The 22,115-nt window shown below is 37.2% G+C and overlaps 1 protein-coding gene across 1 annotated transcript in view; it reads right to left on the reverse strand.

The window, feature by feature from the left end:
- atxn1a (ataxin 1a) overlaps positions 1 to 22,115 on the reverse strand; it is a 94,418-nt gene that overhangs the window by 53,691 nt on the left and 18,612 nt on the right. Inside the window, exon 2 of the mRNA XM_028461178.1 lies at positions 6,981 to 7,125. The gene's annotated coding sequence lies outside the window, so the exon portion shown is untranslated. The remainder of the gene's footprint in view (positions 1 to 6,980; positions 7,126 to 22,115) is intronic.

Genomic DNA, 22,115 nt, shown 5'->3' on the forward strand with positions numbered 1-22,115 from the left:
AGAACCCGAGCTGCTTGAGGTCCAGTGAGAAATATCCACAGTCGGTCATGATTTGGGGTGCACTGTTCTGCTCTGTTCCTCACCCGTCTTTCTCCAAACCCTTGGACCTTGATTCCAGAATGAAAGGCACACTTTACTTTCATCAGAAAACTGCAAAAACTGAGAAGTCAATGATGACTGATTTCTTCACAGAATTCAAATTTGTTGAAATCCTGTTTTTGTGGGTTTTATGAGCTGGAAGCCCAAATTATGTAAACATGAACAAATAAATACTTGAAATCATTGAAATTGTGGGCCCTGAATCCATAATCTATGAAAGTTTAACTTTTTGAATGGAATTATGAAAATTAAACAACTTTTCCATGATATTCTAATTTTTTGGAAAGGGTCTGTATATGACCTTTAGAAAAAAGCTGTAAAACACAAAGTACACAAAGAAAAAAAACCGAAGAAGGCAAAGGTAAGCCGCAAAACGAGTAATGTGAGTAAAACAGGGCCAGACAGACAGAAATCAAAGGGATGAAGCTGTTAAAAGTAGGATACAATGCAAGGGATAATGAAGAAAAATGAATAAAAAAGTCAGGAAGGATAACACAGGCAATGAGGCTCAGAGTTGAGGTAACACACACACAGTGAGACGTGGGAAAAAGCAGAGGTGGGGGGGCTGAGGAGAGCTGCCACTTTATCACGCTGTCCATTTGTAAAAGCAATAAACTCTCTATAGGTCTCGCCATAAGAACTTCCAAAGCACCACAAAGGCCATTCCCATTCATCTCACTGAATGCTGAAGTTGCTAAACTAAACTGAGCTCCTTTTAAGGAGAACGGTTTGTCATCATGAACTCCTGCCGATGGCATGCATTCAATAAAAAGCAGAATAAAAAGCAGATACCAAAATACTTGTGCTTTGTTTGCATTCAGCTGAGGAGTTGTTTGCTCTATTCTTCCTTCCTGAGTGGAGCTCACATCTTCTATCAGATTTCTGGTTTGTATCATTGTCTGTGTTTTGGGTTAGTGTTTCTGCTATTTCCTGCTCCGTCTGTAGTGCTGGTGTGCTCCGTGTATCACATCCAGCTCAGTCAATGTGTGTCAACTGTCAATTATCTAACAAGCATGACTTTTTCAGGAATCCTACAGACTTTTCAAGACTTTTTAATGCCATTTGAAATTAAATTTAGAACCAACTTCACAGTAAACAAATTCAAAGGTAGGGTAGGTGATTTCCTCCAGATACACTTTTTAAGTTTTTGGTTGAAACTGTCTTTATGCCCCAGCAGAATTTAAGATCTTATGTGCTCTGAAAACGGAACGAAGAAAATCCGTCATCTGTAGCAGCTGTAAACCTGTAAAAACTTCGACCAATGAAAAAAGACGGTTCTTTTTAACCAACCACGTCTCCCTGCTCGTTCTCGACGCCTCGCATGCACGAGCCCACACGAGCCCACTAAAACAGAGTTTTTAGTCCCGTTTTTTAACATATATAATGATAAAGTTTAGTGTTTACTTACTGCTGAATGAGACGACAAAGTTTCTACACAATACAAGCGATGGGCGTGTGGGACGGAGCGCAGGGGGGGATGGGGGTAAAGGCGGAGCCATCAGGGAAACTACATTCAAAATCAAGCTAGCTTTCGAAAATCACCTACCCTGACTTTAAGGGGAAAAAAATGCTGCATCAATTACATAAGGTTAGGGTCAATGTGCAAAATGGCAGTCCCCAAAGTAAACACACAAAAATACACAAAATGACAGTAAAATTAGCGCTGTCAAGAGATCAAAAAAATCTAATTAATCTACTTTTAAATCGCACCTAAATATTGCTGAGAAATGCCCTAAACTTGAGGTATTTTCATTTAAATTACACTATTGTGGCAGATCAAAATACTGATATATAACATAGTGGCTTTATAAAGTCATTTATTGTTACATTCTTATGTATGTGAGACTAGTCCCAAGCGCTGCCTGTCATATTGATGTGTACTTTAGTCAATCTCCAAATAATAAAAAATACAAATGAAATAAAAACATCATATGTAGTGCTATAAGTTAGCACATCATAAACAGTAAGAACATTTTTCTGACACCGAACTTATTGCTTTCTCTCTCCTTCAGATCATAACATTTATCCAGTGAGTTTGTTCATTTGTCAGACGTGGCGTGCTTGCAGCATGTAGCAGTTAGCACTGTCCGAGTGTCCGTGCTAGCTATCCGTGCTAGCCGCTACATTGAGGTGGTAGTGAAGGCTGCAAAGCTCCAGTGATAAGGCGACTCTTTCTCGCACAATTTGCAACACAACTAGGTTTTAGCTTTCCATCCGGTGTTTTTAAAAGCCAAAAATAACACAAACGAAGCTGAGCAGCTTGTTAGTCTCCCGTCTTGTTATTGTAGCCTGAGCATCAGTATTATGGTTATACCGCGAACTGTTGAAATAATGAAGTTCCGCGCTGTTTGGGGTGCTAAAAATAAAGCAATTAACGCCGTAATTTTTTTTTTAGCGCGCAAATTTTTCCTGTAATTAATTAATCGCAATTAACACGTTAAAGTGACAGCCCTACGTAAAATACACAAAAAAAAACAGACAAAAATAATCAAAATCACTGAAAACACACAAGATGACTACAAAAATAGCCAGAAATCTATGATACAACAACAAAAATACAAAAAAGTAAACCATTAAGAAAAATCTTTGTTAAACAGGCAATTTTCATTAAATTTACATTTTACCATGTTTATAAAGTTGCTACACGCATGACGCACATCTGCACAGAGTCACGCTGCCACCACGTCACTGTTATGTAGTTTGTTTTGCTGTCGTGATTGCGCGATGTTACAGTAAATTACATATATTCTTTAAAAAAAATCTTACCATATAATTTGAATTGTGAGACTAATTACAATCATAAAATCATACTTATGTGTTAAAATTTAAGAATTTTGAAACACTGATTTATTTTTAAATCCATGAATTTAAAGCCTTTTAAGACTTTTTAAGGATCTGCGGGAACCCTGTTTTTAGTCGAGTCTGAAGGTAATTATAAAATCCAATAAGCCGTACAAGCTCCTCCCTCATGAATTCTTCCACTCTCCTCATCTGTCTGTATCGCTCTTACATTGAAGGTGTGAATGCATTAGGCCGCAGAGTCTGAGGGCATCCCTGGAGCCGCTCTAATGTACCACACAAAATGTAAAGAGTAGCGATTGAGAAGGAGAGTAAGACAGAGGTTGGATTATGTGTGTGTGTGTGTGTGTGTGTGTGTGTGTGTGTGTGTGTGTGTGTGTGTGTGTGTGTGTGTGTGAGGGGGGGGGGGGGGGATCCATTACTATAATCACTTTACCTTACATGAAAAAGGGGCTCTGAGAGTGTTGCTTCTGTAAATGACAGAAGACAGGAAAATCAAGACAAGAAGGGGAAGAGAGATGAGTGAGGAAGGAAACCTCTTATGACCGTCAGTGCATCTAAAGCAGTTACATTTGTCAGCCTTTATTGGTGTCTAGTTAGAAACACAGACTCCTTCGTGGTATTCTAGTGCAGTGGTTCTCAACCTTTTTTGACTCAAGTACCCCCTTTCTCTAACTACCACATTTTGCTCAGAATTCTGTGAAAAAACAACTATAGAACATAATGAATGAGCAATAACACACATTTTAAAGAATCCCATTTTGTAAATAAATGGAATGAAACAGTATTTAGTGCCTCATGAATAGTATTATTTCTATAGTTTTTATAATTTTTGGTCATCTCCCTCTTGATGTGGGACCAAAACTGACTCTTGCATTTTCAGTTCATGTTCTAATCAAGATCATTTCCATCATGATTTTGTGTGTTTTTGGTCTCATTTTGTGTATTTTGTTGTTGTTTGTTTCATTATTCAGTATTTTTTTCGCTTATATTGTGTATTGTTGGTATTATTTAAATTATTCACTCTCAGTATGTGTGTCGTTTGGTTGTTTCTTATGTAGTTTTGTATGTTTCTCTGTTTATTTTGTGCATTTTGTAGTGATCTTGTGTATTTTTCTCTCATTTAGTGTGTCTCTGTTGTTGTTTTGTGTGTTGCCAGTAATCGTAAGTATTTTTCTCTCTCAGTGCATGTGTTTTTGGTGTCATTTAGTGCATTTTGTTGTTGTTTGTCTGGTCTTTTAAAAATTCAGTATATTTTCCTCTTATTTTGTGTGTTTTTGTTGTCGTTTTGTGAGTTGCTGATAACATTTAGTATGATTATCATTTTTTAACTAAAAATAAACATAAACCACATATTTTTAATGCTTTCATTTGTTAATTTTACTCTCTCTCTCTCACTCTCTCTCAAGTACCCCCTGTAGTGCCATCGCGCACCTCCATTTGAAAAACACTGTTCTAGTGTCTCCGTCTCTAAATGTATGAAATATTTAAGTCTCCTATAATATCCTTTTAGAAAATGGCGAAGAGCATGACAGTAATAAGTGCAATTAACATTCCTTACTTTACAGATTAGAATACACAAGCCATGAATCAAACATGATAATGTACCCCCTCCTACCATCTACTTCAGTTCATTTATCCTACAATAAAGCTGAAAACAATGGCTCACAAAAGCAATATGTTGCTCAATGCAAACAATGAGATATATATTACCAAGCGTTGGTGGAGGAAGAAATACCCTAAAGGAATTACATCTAATGCAATCAGATCATAGTGACCAATTAGTCAGCGCCAGCCTAGCCAGAGACGATGTCAGCCGTCATTACTCATTGCTTAATACCATAAAGTAGAAGTGAATCAAGGCAGAACAAATAAAAAAAAGCAACAGAAGTAGGTTGACGTTTGGAAGGACACTACAGTGGGCTATAAACAACAAAGAGCAAACAAGAACTCTGCAGTGATTAAAGGAACTCATGAGTCACACGGTGCATTCACTCTTTAAATATGAATTTAAGAATTAAAGCTATATGAGATTCATTCGACAGAGCAAGCTAACCTACGCTACGCTAATACACCGAGTGTTCCTGCACACGTATGCTTCATTAACAATGATCTGTCGCAACAGTTTTTTTCTATGCTGACGGGCTGGTTTCAAATCAATATCATCCAGCAGCAAATGCCAATTCACATAGAATATCAGGGCGCTAGGACACGCACACACACACACACACACACACACGACTGGTACTCTTTTTGAATTTGTCTCTTTTCTAATCATTGCTACCACGCTTTTACACTGATTGACTTTTTAGTCAGACAGACTTTTACCATACGTTATGCTGTTTTTTTATGATAACTGTGTCTGTTTGGCTTGAATCTTTGAAGTTGAATGCGAGGGGCGTGTGCAATTTCAGTGTACTTTCTCCAATGACAATAAAAGGATTCTATTTCATTCTACTTTCCTTAAAGATGCAACATGTGAAATTTGCAAGCAATTTCTGCCATATTCGTAATCCTGAGTAAAACCGACACCTCCGCCATATCCGGTCCTGACCACTGAATGTACAGGTAACAATATTCTCTGCTACATCGCGCAAATGTTTTTCGGCGGGCCAATGCGGGCCGATGTAGATCATCAGCTTTACATGTGTGATTGTTGTTTGTTAGTTGTAAACCTCTCAGGTAGCGCATCTGTTTGATGGATGTTTGTTACCAGAGATGATCTAGTTCTGGGACTGCTCTGCTGTAAATAGGCTTATACTCACCCAACTGGTGGAAAATAGGTACTACAGGTTGGCTGGGCCGGCAAAATTTATTAATGTATATATGACTATGTAGTCTCAAAAACAAAAACACATATAGCGTGACAGCTAAGGACATGTTTCTTAACACTCAATTTTTTTGTTTTGGGTATTTAAGACATATTTAAAAGTTCAAATTTCCACATATTGCATCTTTAATGCACACATGCCTTTGAACTTTGACCAAGTGCAAGAGTTGGAGTATATAATAAAAAAAAAAAGGATGCCAAAAAATATCAGCAATTATAAAGCCAAAATTGAAAGAATAATGGATACATTTAAAAATAAATAAATCAACCAAACTGTTCAAACATTTATTTATCTATTAAAATTGATCTGAATGAAGAGGATAACTAGACCCTCTCTTTAAATGATGTCTTCAAAAACTAGGCTAGATTCAGCATGCAGCTGGGATATATATAAATAAATAAAGCAGTGAAAGAAATAATTAAACAGGACATTCCCAAGTACAGAAATCTGGAAACCCAAACAATGAAAGCTCATCATCATTATTAAAATACCACAAAGAATTAGGTTTACACTAAATGTGAGAAATGCTAACATACACATTGCTTGCAGGTCACAAAACTGACAGATAATGCTGACAGAAGAAGAAAAAGCTCTGTCATGTGAGTGTATATTTAACGTCACATTTTAAATATATATAATGTGACATGTAGAAATAATGTAACATCTATACTTGGATATATGTCACATTTAGAAAAAAAACTAACCACATGGCTTTTCTACCACTTTCCTCACTCAAAAATCAAGTGTGAATGTGTCAGCGTTACCATGGTTACAAAGTAATTTCTTTCTATCCAAATACTTTAAAGTAATCACTTGACATTTCATGAAGACTGATTTATAATAGTTATATTTTAGAGCCCAACTGTTGCTGCCTAGGCTTGTACTTCTTCACAAATCAAACGCAGTGATGTTTGCCCAAAAATAAATTTAAAACCGCCACAGGCAAAAAACACATTATTCATTCATTCATTCATTCGTTCAGTGTCCCAGGGAACCTGAGCCTATCACAGAATAATCAGCGAATAAAGCAGGATGAACAAAGGCTAACACAGAAAGGATACAAACACACACAGGAACTAAGGTACGTAAACATGAGTTTCTGCACAACTAAGCAACAATAGCCACGCCCACTCAGGACTCACTATTAGTTCATAAACACACGAGCATCGAACCACGGTGTTATTGCCTGGCCAGCAAACACAGCTGTTCATTGAAATGAAACTACAAGTAGATTTAGGAATGAATTCCTACCTGAGCAAAGGAGGTGGAGCTATGTGGGTGGAGTCTGCTGCTCAGGTAAAAACCCACAACTGAACCCGGTGTTGAAGTTCTGAAGTCTGGATCTCAAAACAAAAAAATGTCTGGGCTTTGTTCTCAGTCTGTGCAGCCACAGTTCCTACAGGAGACACAGATCAAATAAAACATGAAGTAAATATATTTTCTAACATCGTCAAATTGTATTACAGCAGTTTTTAACAGGTTACCATTTCTGTTACAGCTGAATTTAAAATGTCACTGAAGTTGCATAAAACATTTAACTTCTTTAGCAATCCTTTGGACCTTTGCGTGAACATGATCAAAGCCGGGTATCACGGCCAATTTCCTGAATCAATTTGATTTTGATTAAAAAGGTTTTAAATCAATTAATCATTATGTCATTATGGCATCATTATGGCACCGGTTACAACGTACACAATAGTAACCAGACCAAATAAGAACAAACATTTTGGTGCCTCATTTCGTTGCCCCGCCCACACAGTTGTTGATCGTGACATCATTACTGCTACTCATTAGCAGATTCAGCACACCTGTTGCTCATAACTGATAGCGAGAGAACAAAAGGCACACATGAAGTTAACTTAAAAAGCTTAACAATGCACGGTGTTTGCAAACCTAAGTGACCCAGTGTCACGTACTGAGTTTACCTCAACACTGAGATTATAACCCTAACCCTAACCTAATCCAATAAACAACTAAAACACGTGTCGCAAAAATGTATTTTCTCAGTACGTGACACTGGAGCCAAACACGTCAATAACAGTAGTAGCCAGTGTCGGCCTCAACGGACAACATGAAGTGAGTCTTGCTCACCGCTATCAGTGTGGTCGACATCATCACAAATGATGACAGCAGCCCCTCCTCTTCGGGTAAGTTTAACGCCAACCGCAAATGTTGCATATCAAGTAGGCAAGCTAGCAAACATCGTTGTCATTCAACATGTGACAACAACATATGAGCTATACTTCAACTCAGTGTCCGCTGACTTTCTGCCTAATGTTAAGCTCATAACAAGTCGTGTTTGTAGACAAAATGTTGAACCTAAGCCTTAACACCAGATTTATAAGGCACAATTTTGCATTTACACAGGAATGCAACAGATTGGCTAGCTCAGGGCTTTACTGCAACCTGCGGCTCAGGAGCCACATGTGACTCTTTGACTCTTTTCATGATTGAAAAATAAAATCATGGTAATATTCATCTCCAGTATTATATAGTTTAATATGATATTATTTAAATGTTTTTGTTTATTTATTATTTCCATATGTTACTTGTTCATATGTTATATTATTTAAGTTAATAGTGTGTTCAATTTGGACTGAAAATAAAAGGGTATTGTATTTTGACATAGTGTATGCAGTTTCATTTTTTTAAAGTACCGGTTTAAGCACCGGAACCGTTTGAAAAATACTGAGTAGGCACCGGTATCAAATAAAATCCAACCGATACCCAACCCTAATCACGATTCGATTTTGATTCGGTGTTGATCATTCAAATTTCACTTGGTAATTAATAAGATGGTTCCAAGTTTCTGACTTAAGTTGGGGCGGTTAACCAGCGGAGCTTCATCTGCTAACACCAGACTATAATACCAAACTACTGGGGTTGGAGTAAAAAAATAATAATAATTTCAGCAACTGTAAATTGATTTTGGATATGTCACTGAAATCGATTTTTTCACTCAGTTCTAAGAATGACGTCAAATGTTTTTTTTTAATTTTTTAACGGTGCCATATCACGAGGCAGCCCTGCACATGCCTCCTTTCTGCTACTTTATTGATATCTCTACATAACTGTCACAAATGAAGAGCGCACAATTGCCGCGAAAAGACTTTCAATTCGGTTTTGTCACATAGCGACAATTACAACATTCAGTCATTTTAAGTTGCGTATCACGAAAATCAATGACGAGCCTTTTTTTTACATAAAGAAACATCCAGCAGACCCTAATTATTGACAAATTCACAACATTTTCTCCACCGCCTGCAGAATAAACTGTGCGTGCCCTCTCGTAAGAAAACACAGAACAACACCCAGGCTATTTATACACTGAGCCTCCATCAGCATGACAACCACTCTTTGTTTACTCACATGAGGCTCTGATTTCCGACCAGAGTCCTCATTTTCTTTTTTTTAAAGACACTATTGCCATTTGGAGCAGTTCAGGTCTATTTCATGAACTTGGCTCATAGTATTTTACTTTGACCCAAAGTCTCAACAGAGAGATGATCTGATTTAATGGGCATTTTAATCTGGTTTCTTGTCAAAGAAATCAGCTTATGGCAGACAAAAAAGGATTTTCTTGCTCAATGTTTCCTCCATCAAGTTAACAAGTCAAGAATGAGCTAAAGGATGAATTACATTATATGTACACGTGATCTTTTCTAAATTTGTTTATCAAAATTCAAACATCTGCATCAAATCCTTCAAAAACCAAACACATCCCTCATCCCCAACTTGTCTAGGAGTATATTATTGCTTCATGCACGGCCTGTGTGTGCACCCAACTCAACGGCTATAGAGACGGGTGTTCTTGAAAACCTATCGAGTGGATCTCCAAACAATTCTTCTCTGGTTTAGTGCTCAATTGGATGCACAATACTGGAGACAAACTACATGCATTCATCCGCTGCACTCTGCTCATTTACAGTTACCCTGGAGGTTGTAACCACAGTGACAAAGACATGTCCCAAGGTCGCAGAGCAGAGCTGAGCAGAATCCTTGAAAGAGCATAATTGTCCTGGTAACTTGGAAAATACTACTACTGAGTTGACGCCAGTGTAGTGTAGAATAACCCTACCGTGAAAGTTTCCTACGGTAGACAATGGGCATGCGCACCTGGCGAACTGTGCATGTGCATCCCTCATTTTGAAAAAAGATAAGAATCTTTCCTTTAGGTTTTATGGTTAGGGTTCGAATTAGTGTTTATCATAGTAGGAACATTTAAGGTAGCAAAATATTGTACATATAAATATTAACCACGCTATTAGTGCGCATGCGCCTGTAGGAGGCTTTCACGCGTAGGTTTATTTTTCACTACACCAACACAAATAGTGACACAAAGGCACGTAGAAGCACAGCGATATGATACAACTCTAAATCATATTGATTGACATGGAAATGGATGAATACACTCTGGAATGGAATTGAGGACATTTTGAAACTGAAAATCTTGGCCCCTAAAGAAAATGGGAGAAGGAGTTTACCATGGAAATTACAGACAAAGATTGGCTTAATATGTGTATGACACACCAAACATTCACTAGTTTGCGGATCTGGAGGGAGTTCTCCTGGAAAAATATGATGCGTTTCTTTATTACACCAAAGCTGAAAAGTAAACAGTTAAATAGACAAGAGAAATGTTGGAGGGACTGTGGAGAGTTTGATGTAGACCACTCACATGTCTTTTGGAAACGTCACTGTATTTTGGGAGATGGTGTGTACAATGTACTATATCTTTGTAATTTCTCTGATGAAAGTCAAGTGGGAAACTATATATATATATATATATATATATATATATATATATATATATATATATATATATATCTGGTTAAGATTCTTCTAGTGGCTTCTAAAAAAAGCTATTACCAGGAACTGGGGAAAGACAGAACCACCAACAAAGGGCCAATGGCTGACAACTGTTGAAGGAATCTACACGATGGAAAAACTAACTCACAGACTGCGACTCCAAGAAGCTCAAATGAAGAAATGGTACAAATGGACTGAACACAAAATACGGAATAGCAGAACAATTGATTAATGATGTGAATGCAGTGTTGTTACCCAAGCAAGGTTTTTGATGTTTTTTTTGTGTTCATAAAACTTAAATAAGAAATTAAGTGAAAGAAAAAAAACAAAAACAAAAAAGAGAATCTGGGCCCCGACGTATACACAAACTTTACCTGCAACAGGTTTCTGCCACTCCACAGCTGCTCTCTATAGTGCATAAAAAATGACCTAAAACGTCCACTGTGATACATTTATTGATGTTTTAAGCATATTGGGATTTCGAACACGGTTGCGTTCCTCATTCCATTACACCAATGGTTCCCAACCTTTTTCGTGTCATCACAGCTTGGGCTCTTTTATTCTGTATGACAGCCACAGCAACATAGATTAAACTTCTTTCAAAGTTAGGTTACTTCTTTTTGTTTTACACTGAGTTTTGAAATGCGGTTGAAAATTAGTTTGCCCTCTTGCTCTATAGCCAAACACACTGTTCGTCATTACACCTGTACTCGGGTGACATCATCATTTCATCATAATCATGATAAACAGTATTTCAACTTATAACATCAGCCGCATGATAACCAAATTTACATAAATAGCACATCATGAAAGCAAAAAATGGTCGGATCAGTGTAATGGCTTCAACACCCCATTTTTAGATCACAAAATGTCTCCAAAATTTGTTATTGGATCATGTTTGTTATACTGTGTTACAAATACAGAGTAGCCAGTATCAGTGTACAAAGTACCTCGATTTACTGTATATTTGAGAAAGTGAAAGTAGACCCTTTCATTTTTAAAGTCTGAACGCATAAACTCTTCGCCAGGGACTTCTTTTTGAGGTGCCCTCACAGAAGTTAACCTCAAATCTTTTCTTTCAAACTGTCCCTTCTTGAAAATCAATATCCATATGAGGTAAGCTAAAAGATCAATATGGCCCAGAGCTTTCACCTGCTTTCACCTTGCCTGTTGTCTCCTTGTTCCATTTCATTATAGATTTGTAAATATACACACGTCCAAGTTGGAACTTTTTCCTCCATCGCACTGACTTCAGATTAAGTTTCTTGACTAACAAAAGTGTGTGTGTGTGTGTGTGTGCATGTGTATGTGTGTGTGCGTGCGTGTGCGTGTGATGCCCCTATCAGTCTGCTTTCCTAATGATCTCTTGACTGCTGTCTTTGCATAAACCACAGGAATGGACACACTTGCATGCAAGCACACGGTCATAAGGTACAACAGTCAGCAGTAAAAACAGAGGCACTGGTGGAAGGTGCATACATTTGTGCTTACATGGGCACAGATGGCTGTGTGAGGGGAACTGGGCTTCATCATATCCAGGACAACACAGTGACCTTGATTGTGTAGCCAAAGACATTAGAAATCGGAATTCACTTTGTATACTATAACTGTCAGTCATATATTTTTAGCATCTCAAGCTTTATCTGCAGACATTTGTTTACTTTTTACCTCAGTGGGACACGAGCTATCAATCTTTTTATAGATGGAGGGAATACAGTGCTCTCTTGTGTGGACATTTGCCCATGTAAACACATCTGTTCTGATGCTGCCTTTTTCCTTCACTAGTAAATTTATAGGGCCTGTACTACAAAGCTGGATTTCTTCTCATCACGCGAAGTTCTGGGATTTATTCCGTGTGCGCTGTACTACAACGCTATAGCAACTAGCGCTGAACGGTTAACCAGGTTAAGATGTGGATCAAATCTGATCCAGTGTAAAGTTCCGCCTCCTGAACAATCAGTTCTCTTGGAAAACGACCCACCAAAGAATAGGCGGGTCATTCTCTGTACACGTTGCTACAGTATGTGGAGCTGATAGCTAACAGGAGAGACAGAATGAATAGATGCAATCCTTTCATTTACCTGTCGACATCTTATAGGAAAGATATCAATTTTTATCTGATGGACTGATCTACATTTGTCAGATGATAACGCCTGTGTGCGTCGGGCACTTTCAGAATGATAAATGCATTAATTGCTTCATTTATTCACACTGTTGGTAATACAGAGAGCCTTAAGACCTGTAAGATAGGCTGTAAAAATGGAAATATTGTCCACCTTATGATGTAAGTTGAGCTGCATGAACGCAACATCAGAACAACAGACGTGGTCTGTGCCTTAATAAAGTGAAACTGATAAGAGCTGTGTCTGTATTCTACGATGAATTAATATTGTATAATCTCACAAACTTAAGCATTAGCAGTCATCAATTATCTGCCTGCATTCCTACCTTCCTGCTTTTCCTGCAGCAACAGTGTTGTTTTTGGTCTGAATTATGGGTTTTGATTCTTCATATTTTCAAAAAGCAATTCCTCAATTGTGACGCAAGTTGCTCAACACTGTTTCTCCATGTTTGTGATTGGTCAGACGCTGCAATCTCCACCCCTTTTGTGCTGAAATCACGTGGCTTAAGTGAACGTGTTTATATCCTAATTGGTAGTACAGCTGCTCTGTGACAGAGCACAAAATACAAGCGAGCACATTATCCCACGAGCTGCCTCCAGAGATGACCGCAGAGGAGAAAAGAACAAGGAGATTACAAGAAAGAGGACTGAGCAGCTCAAACATTGACAGGCAGGTACATGTTTGTGTAAAGCAATGCCTTAACTTGAAATCATGACATCATCATTTGCCCCAAAAAGAGTCTGATTAACTTTGTTTAAAGCTGCTGAACATGAAAATATGTTATCCGTTAAGTCAATAGTAAATAGCAGCGTTTCTCAAATTGAGGTTTGTGTACCACTAGGGGTATGCAATGGCATTACAGGGAGGCCTTGAGAGAGAGAGAGTGAAAAATTAACAAATGAAAGCATTAATAATATGGGGTTTAATAATGTTTATTTTCATTTAAAATGATCATAATAAAGATGATGAAAAATGTCCATCTAATCCTAATCAAGATCATTTGCATTGGACATTATCTTTATTAAAACATAAACTGAAAATACAAGGCTCAGTCTTAGTCCAATACCAGGTGGGAGATGACAGGAAATGATCAAAACTATAGAAATACATGTATTCAGGAGGCACTAAATACGGTTTCATTCCACTTATTTACAATGTGAGATTCTTCATAATGTGTGTTATCACTCATTCATTCCATTTTTATGCTCTATAGTTGTTTTTTTCATAGAATTCTCTGACAATGAGGGTACTTGAAATTAGAGAAAGGGGGTACTTGAGTCAAAAAAAGTTAGAGAACCACTGGTGTATAGGCCTCTTAGATCAATAAATCAAAGAACATTTGCTCAAACAATGTAAAAGGTATAAATGTCGTTCAAAAGTTCATTTTGTTCTCCAATTTTAACACTCTGTTTGTTGACAACTTCGGAAAAGTCGTGCATATGCAGTCGTGGGATATGGAGTCCCGTAAATGGACGTTTAGAAGTGTTTTTCTTCATTCATGTTTACAGAGGAAATTAGGGCTGAACGATTAATTGCATTTGCATTATTATCGCGATATCATAAAATTTTCTAATCGCAAAGGCTGCGATTTTTATTTTATTTTTTTCTTTGTGTCCTGTCTTGTACTGTCCTGTTAAGTTCAGAGAGTGTTTAAGAAGTGCAGTCCACATGTTTACATGTTTCATGAAATTAGTTAGATATGTTGAAGTAGTAAAGCCACAGATTTGTTTGCTTTACTGTTGTAATCTGTGATTTAAAATCATTGATTTATTGCTTGTGTTCATTGAAAAATACGTGACAAAAGGCTCTTGAAAAAATAATTGCATATTAAATCGCAATCGCAATATTGAGGAAAAAAAAAAACGCAATTAGTTTATTTTCCACAATCGTTCAGCCCGAGTGGAAATGAAAACAAACATTCAAGCTTTTACATCTTTTCTTCAAGGAAATGATCTTATTTATTGATCAATGAGACCTACTCTAATCGTTGTGTCTTTTCTATCTGTCTTTAACTGATACAAAATAATCGCGTTCGTCCAGCACCAACTTTGGCTGCAATTTGTGCAGTGCAAGGTATGCGTGTGTGTGCACAACTGATGAAGCAATGCACTGTAGTGTGTATTCTTGTGAGTGAAGGTTGTGTCAAAGCGAGTCGTGTCAAGCGACACGTCATTAAATGTTGCTCCCACTAGCACGGACAAAGGACTTACGATTCATTATATAACCAAGGTCAAGAGGTCAAGGGAGCTAACAGTAGGGCCACACCCTTCTAGGCTGTTAGCGTTTCTTAGCGAGCTGCGCACACAAACTGCCACAGGCTGGAAATGAGTCCTGGCTTCAGGCTCAGACATGTAACTCCTCCAGTAAAGAAGCAAACACACAACCTGGTGTTGAAAAGTATCCAAAATATTAATATGATAATCATTATACTAATGTTTTAAATAAAAATGCTGTAGTTTTCACTGACTTAATAACTGACTTTTGCAAATCAAGTCATATAATCTCTTTTGCCCTACCTTTATTTGCATCACATGTGCAACATCTAGCATATGTAGCTTTGTGACACACATATGACACAAATTACATCACAGTATGTGACACAACCTGATGTTTATGGCAGCTTGTCAAAGGAATGAATATCACGCAGCTACAACACACCAAGAAGGTCAGTGAGTGATTCCATTGTCTGAGGCTCCAATGAATACAATGTGCACTCACTAACATATGCCAGACCATTGTCAAGCAGAGGACAGGATGGAGTAATAATAGAGGCAAAGAAATACAATTTACTAGGAGTGTTACGATATCTCGATAAGGTCGATTTTTTTTTAAACCTTTTCTGCTTTTTCACTAAAATGTGCAGGTAGGTCTTCACAGAAATATTATCACTGTTTGTTGAAGGAACCAATATACTGTTTACTGGAATATTGCACTATAATGGTGTCACTGGTAAGAAAGACACTATTTTTTGTTTACAGAAAAGCACTAATGGAGATACTTATTCGTTGAAATTGGTATGTTGACACTTATTTACAGAAATGTTGCACTAAAACAGTGTCACTGTTCATAAAACACGTTTTCAATGTATTGTCTTTCAGAGATGAAAAATAAAAATTGTATTTTTTCACTTAATCTTTTTTTTTCTTATGTCATAGATTATTGCAGATTGATTTCTGACCAATATATCGATAATCGCAGTATAATCGCATATCGTGAGATAATCGTTACCGTGAGCTTTGTATCGTATCGTGAGGTTCCCACCCCTACAATTTACCCCTAACTAAATGTGGTGTGTTCAGTAATCACACGTATCCAGAAAACATGTGTAAAACGTCCAATAGTTACTTTGTCCTATGGTTTCGATCCAGTTGCCAGAGCAAGTTCTCCCTCATATGTCAATGACAATACACCTTGTGATGTTTTAATATTGTTATATCTTGTCATACAATATGTCATAGCACCTTTAGTATTAACCAATGGGTGACATACATTTTAACCTTAAACATAATAAAAAAACATTAAAAGACCCTGACAAATAACCACAATAATCCAATAAAAACAATATACAGTATATTCTATCAGAGATTTTAGATGCATGTCGATATAATCCTAACTTGTTTTGGATCGGGACACCTTTATCTTTTAGCTTCCTTCCACAGCCTAAAACAAGAACGACAAGTTAATTTCAGTCTGTACACTGATCGTATGAGTGAATGCATGTGCCTGTAAAGTCTCAACGATCTTCTATTTCTGGGTTAGCTCTGTGATTTACTGCTCTTCATTATTTATTTTTCCCCTGGGGAGCATCTGGTATTGATTTTAATTGCTATGCCAACAGCACGCAACTTTACATGGAATTCAAATGTAGTAGCATGCACATTTGTTAGCATTCTTGCAAGTTTGACTGAAGTCGGAAGAGTAACTGATACTTTAATGCTCCCTCTGAAGACTGGATCACTGTAACAGACCCCTATCAGCAAAAGCAGAAATGTCCACGTACGGTGAGTTGAATCTGCTATTCCTGGACACCATCCAAGGCTACCTGGGAATTTAAGATTTGGTTTTAAGGGATTTGATTTGAATCCAAGCTCATTGGATCATTTGATACCAGGCCACCAAGAAAGAATACACTTTTTTTTTTTTTTTTTTTTTTTTTAATTATATGCATTTTATTTTCTTAAGTGTTCCAGGTATTTTGTTTTGAAAAGGGGCTATTTCCACTTGTGTGCAAAAAAACTCCCTTATTTTACTCGGTATAAAAGGTGCACACTGGGGGACCACTGAGTGAAGTTGCTCATATGTAACATTTTCACCGGTGTTTATTTATTTATGTTTTATGTGTTTTCATGTGTAAAGTGCAATACAAATAAAATGTATTATTACTATTATTATTATTACTTTCGAAAACGAAAACGGTTTTTGGAAGTATATTGGTCAGTTTGTTTGCGTGTGTGTGCTTGTAGTCTGTTTGTGTACCCGATAACTTAAAAAGTTATGAACAAATTTTGATGACATTTTCAAGAAATGTTGATAATGGGTCAAGGAACTTTTGGTACTGGCGCCCTGTCCAGGGTGTACCCCCGCCCAGCGCCCTATGACAGCCGGAGATTGGCACCGGCAGACCCCTGCGACCCTGTTAAACGGGAATAAGCGGGTATGAAAATGGATGGATGGATGGAACTTTTGGTGATGTTCTGGCTACCAAAAGAATATATGTATATTCCATTAATTTACCCATCCACACTGTGGAACTCCTGTTAAACATTGTTTGTTTTAGAACACTGATGATGTTTACATTTTGTTAACATGTTGGCCTCTGAAATCTCCTACAGCTTGAAATTGTCAACCTAACGCACACTAAATATCAATTTTGTGCATTACAATTATTATATATCAGAGAATTAGCTACATTTTTAGTGCATAACATGTAACAATTTAGTAAGAGATTAAGGCCATAATATTGTTTATTCCATTAATGCTGTTTACTGTCAATGGGTGGAAAAGATGTTGGATGAGCATGTACAGTGTCTGAAATAGGCTTAAAAATGACTCAGCATGATGGTAATAAATTCATCAATGTTTCCAAGTACCCCCTGCAATGTGTTCAAGTACCCCTAGGAGTACACGTACCCCTGGTTGGGAACCAGTGGTGTACACCAACAGACACACACACATACAGACTGACCAACATATTTCCAAAAACCGTTTTCGTTTTGGAACAGTGTCTCCGTGGAGACACGAGTCCTGTTGTCCGTTTTCGAAAGTCTGCGCTAAACGAGCGTGGGTTCATTATTTATTTGTTTGCTTTTAGCAGGATTACGTCAAAAGATCTTAATGGATTTTAACAAAATTTTAACCAAAGATAGACCACAGGCCATGGAAGATTCCATTTTGAAGAGGATCCGGATTTATGTACTTATTATGAATCAATTAAAAAAAATAATAATTTATGGCAAAATTTAAAAAATGTATAACTTGGCTCGTAATCGACCGATTTTAATGAAATTTGGCGCAGTTATGATGGGTTGTTTCAATCAGATCTGTATTTATTTAGACCTACTGTATAGTTAATAATGGTGAAAAAAATGTATTGATGATTTGGATTACTGATTCAGACAACTGCCAATATCTGACAAAAGGCATATTTGGTGCTTGGCTGAGGTTTTGCACTCTGTGACTATTCTTGTGTTTGTGGCTACATGGAACTTTGTTAACCCTTATCCTATTTTTTCAGCATTTGTATCAAAATCTGAAGGTCAAGATTTCTTGTGTTTATATCAAATATAAAGCTACTATATATTTTGCTACTTTTAGCTCAAGAGTTCAAATGAAATAAGTGCCTACACACCATCACACACACAGGGTAGTCTAAGGTCAGGGAGTTTTAAGCGAGTTCTCTCCTGACACATACTGTAGAAAAAGCTTATCTCACTCTGCTGAACAGGGTACTGTACCCACACATACGCGCTGAATAAAAACAGACTCTCACATGAGTGCCTCGAGTGTCTATACATGATTAAAAGAGTGAAAGTGGGGCAGCCCCACAGACTTCACACAGAGAAATGACTGCAGCTCCTTTCAGCCCACCTCTACTCACTGATGCACACACACGCACACACACACACACATGCAAGCAACTCTAGGTCGTATAAGCACAGATCTCACATCCACAACCCGCAAAGCAGTGGTTTAATAATTGAGCGATTCCCCTGATGTAGCAGGGAAAAGGAGAGTACAAGAGGAAAGCACTTATTGGTGCTTTAAAAAAAAAAAAAAAAAACATCTACCGGTATTTTTTGTACTTTTTGTCTGAAATGCAGTTATGGGATTCTTTGCAATTGATAGAATGACCTCACATCTTAAGGAACACCCCACTGTGGGCTCAATTGGACAACTGCAATCCATTCAAAGACACCCTCTTGTCTCATTCACGGGTATTACATGCGATACGTTAGTTCTTAATGGGAAACACTTGGCTGTGAAATCCATCTGCTTTCCACTTCATGTCATGTTGCTTATATCAAAAGTAACTTACAGAAAGTTTTCATTCAAGAGCAAATTAAAAGATCCTTTAAAGCAGGGGTGTCAAATTCGTTTAAGTTAATGGGAAACAAGTCATTTCAACATTGTTTCCTAGTTTACACTTTAAAATATAAATCATTACTTTAAATTACAGTATAAAGTAAGGAAGGAATCGACACTATCCAAAGAATTAGTACCTGCGTGATCCTTTCGTTTAATTTCCTTGATTTTGTGGTCAACTTTTTAAATTTCATTTGGGGTAATTTTGTAGAATAATTTGAGAATAATTGCAGGATTTTGGTGAAATTGAGAGTTATTTCAACAATTAGCGATTAAAAAGGACTGCTATAATGTGATATAAGCATGAAAAATGTGTAAATGCTATTGAGTTTCATTGACTTTATGTATTTGGAGGGGCTGAGATATCTACAACTCAATTATTTAGTATTTTACACAATTTATGATTTCTCTCATTTCCACTTCCTCTAATGGGCCAAATTCAAAGTTCTATGAAGCCAGTTTGGGATTTTTCCAATTAACCTAAGACACACGTTTCTGGTGGCGAAATGAAACTGGAGTCCCCAGAAAGGACCCACACAACCATGGAGGAAACATGCAAACTTAAATGTAAAATAACAATAAATAACTAAATGTGTTTAAAGTGAACTAACAGAAGAATTGGCAACACTTTCAATCTTATTCAGCTCCACATTGCGTTAAAAAGACTAAGGGCCAGGTATTTACTCATTTTTATTCTCACCTGTACTAGTTGAGGTCAGGTAGCATCAGTGTCTTACAGTCCTCCTGCATTCTAAACATGAACCATGTCTGTTTATTGGTCACTTTCACTCAGTAAGTGAAGATGAAATGCACACAGGGTAAATATTCATTTATTTGAGCAGGAGGAACAAATTGAGTCTAGGGCTGGGTGGTATACTGGTTCATACCAAATACCGGTATATATTTTCGTTATGATATGAATTTTTAATATACCATACCAGTGTATTTGATAACACAGATTTCCGAACACTACACTGCGTCGCGTTTCAGACCGGACCCTTCTCAACGTTGCACTTCTAAATAGGAAGGTAAACAGTAGCGTTCTGATGTTAGTTGCGGTGTAAATCATACGTGTAAATGGAAAAGAAAGACAAATTAAAGCTCTGAAGCAGCATGTGTGCATGTGCCTGCGTGCGCATGCCTCTGCTACAGGAGAACAACACTAATGGACAAGGAGGCACGGTTAGCTTAGCATGTCGGCAGTAATACACAAAAAAAAGAGAGCAAGGGATCGCAATTTGTAATTCTTATAATGCGAAATAGGTCCTGGTGGAGCTGCAAACAAAACGCTATCTTATTCACCATAAGAAACCACCACACCACTGAGTATGCAGAGTTTAAAGCTAGAAATCAAGCTAATGCTAAAGCTAAGCTAGCGCGGCAAAGAGCCATTGGGCTGCTGTTGCAAACTAGTGTGAAATTATTCTACAATATTCACTCATCATGACAGTAAAATAGACCATCCTAAGTCAATCTACTGCAGTAATTCTTCTCTCAAACAGTAGAAAATGTTGTTAACACCTGATTATGCATGAAAAAATAAATAAATACCGTCATATACCGTGAAGCAGTTAGAATTCTGAAAAATACCGTGATATACTGTACATTTCTGGTCAGGGTTATAATTGAGATCTTAGTCACAAAGGTGACCTGTCCAACACGCTAACATAGCTAAACTACAAGATGAACATGAACACCACTAATATATTAATCTGTTTAATGGCTACAAATGGATGTCGTAAAATCAATGAAATACAGTGCCTGTCAGAGTGCAACTTTGGATAAGCCTCTATTCCCTCTCTAATTTACTCCTGTCATCTACTATCAATGTATTTCCACTAACCAGCAGAACCAATAAATTGCAAAGAATAAACCTGACATTTTAAATACTAGCCAATGCCCGTAATAGATGTTTTATTACTTCATTATGAAGAGTTAAAAAAAACTTGAACACTATCGTTTGATATTTTAATTTGTGACCTTTTCATTGGAATAAGCCAAAACTGACACGATTAATCAAAAGCTGATGTGGATTCGGGTGTCACTACTTCCTCTCAATAGGACATTATCAGCCCAAAGGTAATCCTACATTTTACTGACACAATGAGGCAGCACAGTAAAGGTAAATCCCGGCACAAATTCCTTATTTTAGTTAATACAGACTTCAACAAGAATTTGTGCTATGATATTTTGTTCAAGCCAAAACTTACACATGTTAGATTAACCATGCAAACTCTCAATCTTATTCATTTAACAATCAGATCAAGGTCTCATGTCTTAATCAGGCCTTCACTTTAGTGTATAGTTTTACTTAAAGTGCTTCTGCAAGCACCAGTATCTACCATTAACTAAACCTTAAACATCATCTAAACACTAGTCTATACACAGACCAATTTCGGCTAGACACAATGGCCACGGTTACATTATGTTTTTTAATTCTGAATTAATTATTTGTAATGAAATTATTCGGAATTAAAGTGTTCTGCTTTGTGTTTACATGGAAATAGTCATTCCAAATTGAGGTTTTCATGGAAACAGCATTATTTAACGGCTTTATTTAATTCCGCTTTAGGTCTGTTGATCGGGAAGGGTTATGATTGGACAGGGGGCGAACGTGACGTATTCACATCTATCGCAAAAAACAAACAACAAACCTTTTCTTTTCGGCTAAAACATAGAAGACCACATAATAATTACCGGTACGGTTGTCACTGTTATTTTGATTGTAGTTTTGTTGAAGCAGCTCAACGATAACATACGGTTTTGCTATCGTCCGGGGAGCAGGAAAAGGAGATAAAGTAGTGGAGAAGGAAGATAACTTAAAGTGGAATTAAGTGTTTACAAGATTGAGGAATTATTTAATTCAGAATTA

Source organism: Gouania willdenowi, chromosome 11 (assembly GCF_900634775.1).
Source record: "Gouania willdenowi chromosome 11, fGouWil2.1, whole genome shotgun sequence".
NCBI classification, from domain to species: Eukaryota; Metazoa; Chordata; class Actinopteri; order Blenniiformes; family Gobiesocidae; genus Gouania; species Gouania willdenowi.